Source organism: Pseudophryne corroboree, unplaced genomic scaffold, assembly GCF_028390025.1.
Source record: "Pseudophryne corroboree isolate aPseCor3 unplaced genomic scaffold, aPseCor3.hap2 scaffold_643, whole genome shotgun sequence".
Lineage (NCBI taxonomy): Eukaryota > Metazoa > Chordata > Amphibia > Anura > Myobatrachidae > Pseudophryne > Pseudophryne corroboree.
This window is the reverse complement of record NW_026970232.1, coordinates 246,575-252,944: the sequence shown is the minus strand read 5'-3', so window position 1 is coordinate 252,944 and position 6,370 is coordinate 246,575. Positions and strand designations below refer to the sequence as shown.

Below are 6,370 nucleotides of genomic sequence, written 5' to 3'. Positions count from 1 at the left end.
AGTCACCTGCTCACCCCTGCAACAACGAGCATGGTAATGATGATAGATAGATAGATAGATAGATAGATAGATAGATAGATAGATAGATAGATAGGTAGATAGATAAGGTAGATAGATAAGGTAGATAGATAAGGTAGATGGATAAGTTAAGCTAACTGTAAATAGATAATATTAGAGATAAGATATATATATAGATAAGATAGATTGTAATTAGATAAGCTTAAAGGTAAGTTAAGATAGATATTTAGATAAGATAGATTGTAAATAAATAATATTAGAGTTAAGATAAAATCATTATCATGCCCGACGTTGCACCTTTGTCTTTTTTAAGCATCATTGTCTGCCAGGAACATATTATCACGCTTCTCTCCCTTTTCCAGGTGGGCATTCTCCATGAAGCAGCATGTGAGGAGAACATCAAGCAAGCTACATCCCTGCTTACTGCGAGGCCCCCTTGACTCAAAACTTCTCACGGCAACGATCAAAGGTGAACTACAGCAGAAGAAGACCCAGGACAGGTAATTAATAATTATTAATTACTGATAATATGTCACTAATATACATTGATGCTTAAAAAATAGGATTTTGGTACTTACCAGGTAAATCCTTTTCTTTGAATCCATAGGGGGCACTGGAGTACTCTTGGGATATGGACGGGCGTAGCCGAACAAGGGCACTGAATATTTAAATTTAGGACCCTCCCCCCCCTCCATATCCCCGAGTACCTCAGTGTACGACCTCAGTGTTTTTTACTGAGCGAACCGGAACGATATAGAGAGGTTGACAATGGAGAATACCTATAACATAACGGACAACAACAATGTTGACCCATAACCTTACTGTCAACTAAACAGTTGACACCATAACCGATAGAACTTTATAAATTTGAACCAATCGGTGAAAATGTGTTACCATAAGCTCCTCTGAGCTTAATATCAATGAAGTAAAACTTGTTACCCTAAGCTCCCTTGAGCTTAAAACAACCCAGGTAAAACTGCTCTGGGTGGGCGTCCAGTGCCCCCTATGGATTCAAAGAAAAGGATTTACCTGGTAAGTACCAAAATCCTATTTTCTTTATCATCCACTAGGGGTCACTGGAGTACTCTTGGGACGTACCAAAGCTTCCCTCGTGGGCGGGAGAGCTGTTTGATACTTGTAACAGTAGGCAGCCGAAAGCTAGATGCTGATGGCGCCACCATTTATAACGTGTAAACGTGCACCAACATGGTGCACATGAAGGCTATATAGCCGCGTTTTAGACACTCCACGACCCACTGGGTCTGACATTCCCACAGAACCTGTGGGATGAGCTATTACTGACGTAGGCGATTGTAACTTAGCCTTAAAGTAAACCTGACTTGTAGTCATTATTATTACCCAACTGGATAATGTCTGCTAAGAAACTGGCTAACCCCAGTTGGCAGTATCATAGAGAACAAACAACGTATGCATATCACGTACTGTTGACGTTCGGGACATATATAAACGCGTAATGCGTGTACCACATTCAGAATTCTAGAATGTGCTGTCCACACAGGAACCCCTATTGGTATATTGATGTGAAGAATACGAAAGCGTGATTCGTCCGAAGATCTGCTTTGTCATGAGAAAACTCAAATACGGTGGCTTGGAATACAAGGCACCCAAATATGAAAACAAAACCCTTGCTGAAGCCAAGGCTATAAGAAAATTGTTTTCCAAAGTGAGAAACTTAATTCCCATTTGTTGAAAGGGTTCAAAATATGAAAACTGTAAGAAATCTGAACCCAACTTCAAGTCGCCTGGCGCTGTAGGTGGGATAAATAGAGTGTGAACTTTGATGACACCTTGTATAAAGATGTGTACAGACGCCAATAGAGGCAAACGTCTTTGAAATTAAGTTTACCACACAGATACCTGCACTCTTCGTGCAGATCAACGCAGTTTTCCATCCCACCCTGTTTAACAGAATACGGGTTACTTGAAGGATGATGTTGGAAACTTCCGAGGTTTACACCCTATGTAAGCACACGAAATTTTGTAAAAATTAGCTGCCTTAAACGGCTTACTATTTCGTAACCTGGTTAGTATAACCGATACTGTAATGCTCAATTTCTTAAGAGGGCGGTCTGCACCCTCCTCCCGTCAACCGCAGCTGCGGTACATAGATAATAGGTACATAGGTAACTATGGGTAAACTAACGTTCCCTGATGTAACAGGTTGGACGTATTATGAGCGGGTCAAGATCGTGTGCAAGTATTCCTTGAACATTCGAGAAGCAACTTCTCCGAAACCCATGAGCTACCACCAGTATGACTGTGACAAACTGTCTTATGAGCCGTTTTGACAACGGAGAGAGCAGCTGAAACTGGTGGAGCCAGATACACGATGCTGAATGACCACATGAATGTGAGAGACTCCACCGCCACTGCCCTTGTGATCTGTTTTGTACACATACTGAGCTTTTGTAATTGTGGCGAGATGCCATCATGTATACTTGAGGGTAACCCCCTTCTGTGGACTCCCATATGAAACACCTCTGGATTTAATGTCCAGTTTTCAGGATCCAAATCCTGACGGGTGAGATCCTCTGTCTAACAGATGTCCACTCACGTAATGATCTCTTGACATTTTCACATAATGGTGTTCTAAGCCATTGAGGATTTGAGTCACATGCTGCATTACCATGCGGCTTCTTGGTTCTTACTGGTTGTTGTGTATGCAACTGCCGTTGCCTTGTTTGACTGCTTAAGCCCAGCGTGAGGCAGGCATCAAAAAATTACATGAAACTCACGGTTATTCCTCTCTACAGAAATATTTAGTAAAAGGCGAAAGATTTATTCGTTCTTAAGAGAAACCAGAGTATATACCTGGTCAGACTGAAGCGAATCATGTATTGCATTGTAAAATGCACAGAGTTCTAGGACCTTTATCGACAGCAATCTGTCGTGTTTTAGAACCTTTGTTGCTGATTTTAACTACAAATCCTGACCCTCTGCGACTGTCGTCCAGAGTATATGCACCCTTTTCCCTCTGTGGGAAACGCGAGTGAAGGGTGGCGAACTAAATTGAAAACACATCTTTATTCTTAATAGGTGAATACACCAATGTACCGCTAGTGTGCGTGTTTTGCACTAATTACTAGACGTACATTTGTTATTGCTGGTGTAGTAGGTAAAAGTCTTGCCGTATTTATCATCTTACCTAAGCATTGACATCGTTTAGACGGAATTAGATGTGATTGTTTTCGAACTTGATCTGCTACCGCAGTATACCTTAGTAGCGCAAGTTAAAGGAACTTTGTTGAGACAGAGTTCTTATGTGAGATGAGTTATCATCCCAACCTCCCTTTGGTAAATACCCAAAGCGATAAACAACGGTAGACATGAAATGGTTAATGGTTGTGGCGATCTGCAACCGCTAGAACCTGTGAAGAACAAACCGGACTGGGTAAATACGCATTCAAATGCAATTCTGCAATTGTGTGGCTCCAATAAGCCAATACTAACCGCAGAAAATCCATTTTCTAACTGTAGTAAATGACTTGCTGATTGATATTGCAACGGAGCTGTTTGGTTTTGCTCAAACAGAGGGGAATAAGTAACTCTGACTCTGTTGGCGTACTACTGCCTGGTTTATAAACCAGCAAAGACTAAATGACAACCTGCCAACCGTTTGACAGAGGCAGTTTTGTCCTTTAAGCTGTAAATAGCTGAGACCTGTATGAGTTGAAGTCCTGAAACCTCGCAAATGTAACATGTAAAGACGCGCTTCCACAATTGTAAAAGAAGTCATCAAACCACTGGCTTGCTGACTGTAACGTCCTGTCGTTACAAGGCGTGACTGTTCCTTATAAAGGGATAAAACGCCGTTACAAATATACTCAAATTTATGAGCAACCAGGCTCTGGCCTTGTCGCGCTTAACTAGCGACAATGAAAATAACCGGCGTTAGCAGAAGCTTTACAGATATACTCTGCGGCTTCTTTTACCAGTGATCGTCATTGTTTGATACATAGATTCTAGTGACCCAAATGTATCCTGGGTTTTTGACAGAAAATCATCTAGCAATGGCGGGTCGCGTCCTTTTGGAAACGATTATGTATGGTTGTTAACAACCCCCCCGCACTATCTGAGTGCTGGTCTAATGTACCTTTTCACTCGTAGTTATAATTTGACATAGAATCGAGTTAAATAAACACTCTGGTACCCAAAGGAAAATTGGCCCTTTGGAAGACTGTCTTTTGTTAGGGCTGGCGGAGTCATTCCGAGACTCCGATGTTACCGCTCTTTTAATTTGAATTGCCAATGTTAACATAGGATTTTTAAAATTATTTCTAGTCTGCACTATAGCCTTACTCGCTATGTAGACAGACACCATAAAATAATAGGCAATAGACAGACACTTGCACGACTTAATGAAGTTATTATGTGTCATATATATATATATGTTATCAAGCTTGTTTCTCTCTACGGAAATCTTTAGCAACAAACGAAAGATTTATTAGCTATGAAGAGAAATCAAAACATTTTCTTTTATGTGAAAAGCAGTTCACATGGGCATATGAAACCCGAACCAAATTCCTACTAACTTCCCTGCGCCTCTGGTGGCTGAGAGATGTAGGGCAGGAATGTTCTAGAATTAATTAGAAATACAGATTACATGGCTAACTTATGTGAAAACCTGAACCAAAAATTCCTACTAACACCCCTGCGCCTCCTTGTGGAGTATAGGTGTATGGGTCTGGAATTATAACCTGGAAGAACAGCAATGATTAAAATGACCTCATGCCATGCTTCCACTGAAAATCACAGGACAGGTTACCTGCTGCAGCGTTAATATATAGGCTTAATAGCCTATTATACCTTAAATATAGGCTCAATAGCCTATTCTACAGTTACAGGTCTATTATACAGTAAACTCCGTGCAGTTTACAATACATTATGCAGCCTTATACTTTAGTTAGCCTTCCAGTTATTTTCATTAACTGTTTAAACACTAAGCAGTCTTACCCCATGCAGCCTTCTGCTGCTATGGCTTTTCTCAACACTGCCTGCAGTGAATTATCCAACATATCTTATTCCCAAGCAGCCTTTGCTGCTGCTATGGGTAAATAACTTGTTTAAAAACTGTCTTATTTAGAACTGAGCAGTGTCTTATTTAGAACTGAGCAGTGTATTAACCCATGCAGCCTTTGCTGCTGCTATGGGCTTTACTCACCGTCACCCCCCCCCGCAGCCGCGCTGCTTGTGATGTAGCTTCTCCCTGTGCAGCGCCGGAAGCGAGTGCAGGGAGCTTGGGGAAACCCGGGGAGCGCTGCTATATTGCGCCGGGGAGCCCTAGGAACGGGCGGCGCCTCATACAGCAGTGGCCGGGTGCAGCGCTGGAAGAGCGGCCGGCGTCTTTAGTGACGTACGGCCGCTCGGAGCTTTAGACCCGGGTACGCAGAGTGGCTGCTTGAGCGGCGCTCGCGTACAGTGGCTGGGAGAGCGGCCGGCGTCTGAGTGACGTGCGGCCGCTCGGTTACCGTGCTGGGAGAGCGGCCGGCGTCTGAGTGACGTGCGGCCGCTCGGTTACCGTGCTGGGAGAGCGGCCGGCGTCTGAGTGACGTGCGGCCGCTCGGTTATCACCCCCCTGCTGGGAGAGCGGCCGGCGTCTGAGTGACGTGCGGCCGCTCGGTTATCACCCCTGCTGGAAGAGCGGCCGGCGTCTGAGTGACGTGCGGCCGCTCGTTACAGTGCAGAGTACTGGTACATTGGCTGGGCGAGCGGCCGGCGTCTGTGAGTGACGTGCGGCCGCTCTCTCGTTCAGCGGGGTCTCTGTAAGCGGCGGGCAAAGCAGCGGTAAAAATAAATGCTTTCCCACACAGCAGGGCGGCAGCGTGAGCTGACCGCCCTGACCCCCCCCCACCATACCTTAGTGTCGCACTTCTGTAAGCTCCGTCCAGATTGTGACGGGGCTTCCATCCTGGCTGTGACGGGGCTTCTTACTGTAAGCACCGTCCAGTTTTCAGCTCTCCTCCTGGCTGTGACGGGGCTTGTAATCTCCGTCCAGTTGCAGTAGGAGACAGTCTGCCTGTGGCTGTGAGGGTGCTCTTTGTGAGGACCGACACGCCATGCGCTGTCTTGTAGCGCCTGTGGCTGTGAGGGTGCTCTTTGTGAGGACCGACACGCCATTCGCTGCCCGTGCAGCGGCACTATCCCGGACCCATGTTTTTCCAGAAACTGGGAAGGGATGTGCTAAGTGTAAAAATAAAAATTAAAAATAAAAATTTAAAAATAAAAATCCAAGTGTGGATATACCACAAGCCTTGTTCGTGCTGTGAGCACCGAAAAAACACTGAGGTCGTACACTGAGGTACTCGGGGATATGGAGGGGGGGGAGGGTCCT

General features: G+C 44.6%; 2 non-coding genes across 2 annotated transcripts; both read right to left on the bottom strand.

Moving 5' to 3' along the window:
• Positions 1–2,731: 2,731 nt before the first annotated feature.
• Positions 2,732–2,846, bottom strand: LOC135036368 (U5 spliceosomal RNA). Its single transcript, XR_010231147.1, has one exon. It is a non-coding gene; the product is annotated as a U5 spliceosomal RNA (small nuclear RNA).
• Positions 2,847–4,392: 1,546 nt separating this feature from the next.
• Positions 4,393–4,509, bottom strand: LOC135036370 (U5 spliceosomal RNA). The gene has a single exon (XR_010231148.1). It is a non-coding gene; the product is annotated as a U5 spliceosomal RNA (small nuclear RNA).
• Between the last annotated feature and the right edge of the window lie 1,861 nt (positions 4,510–6,370).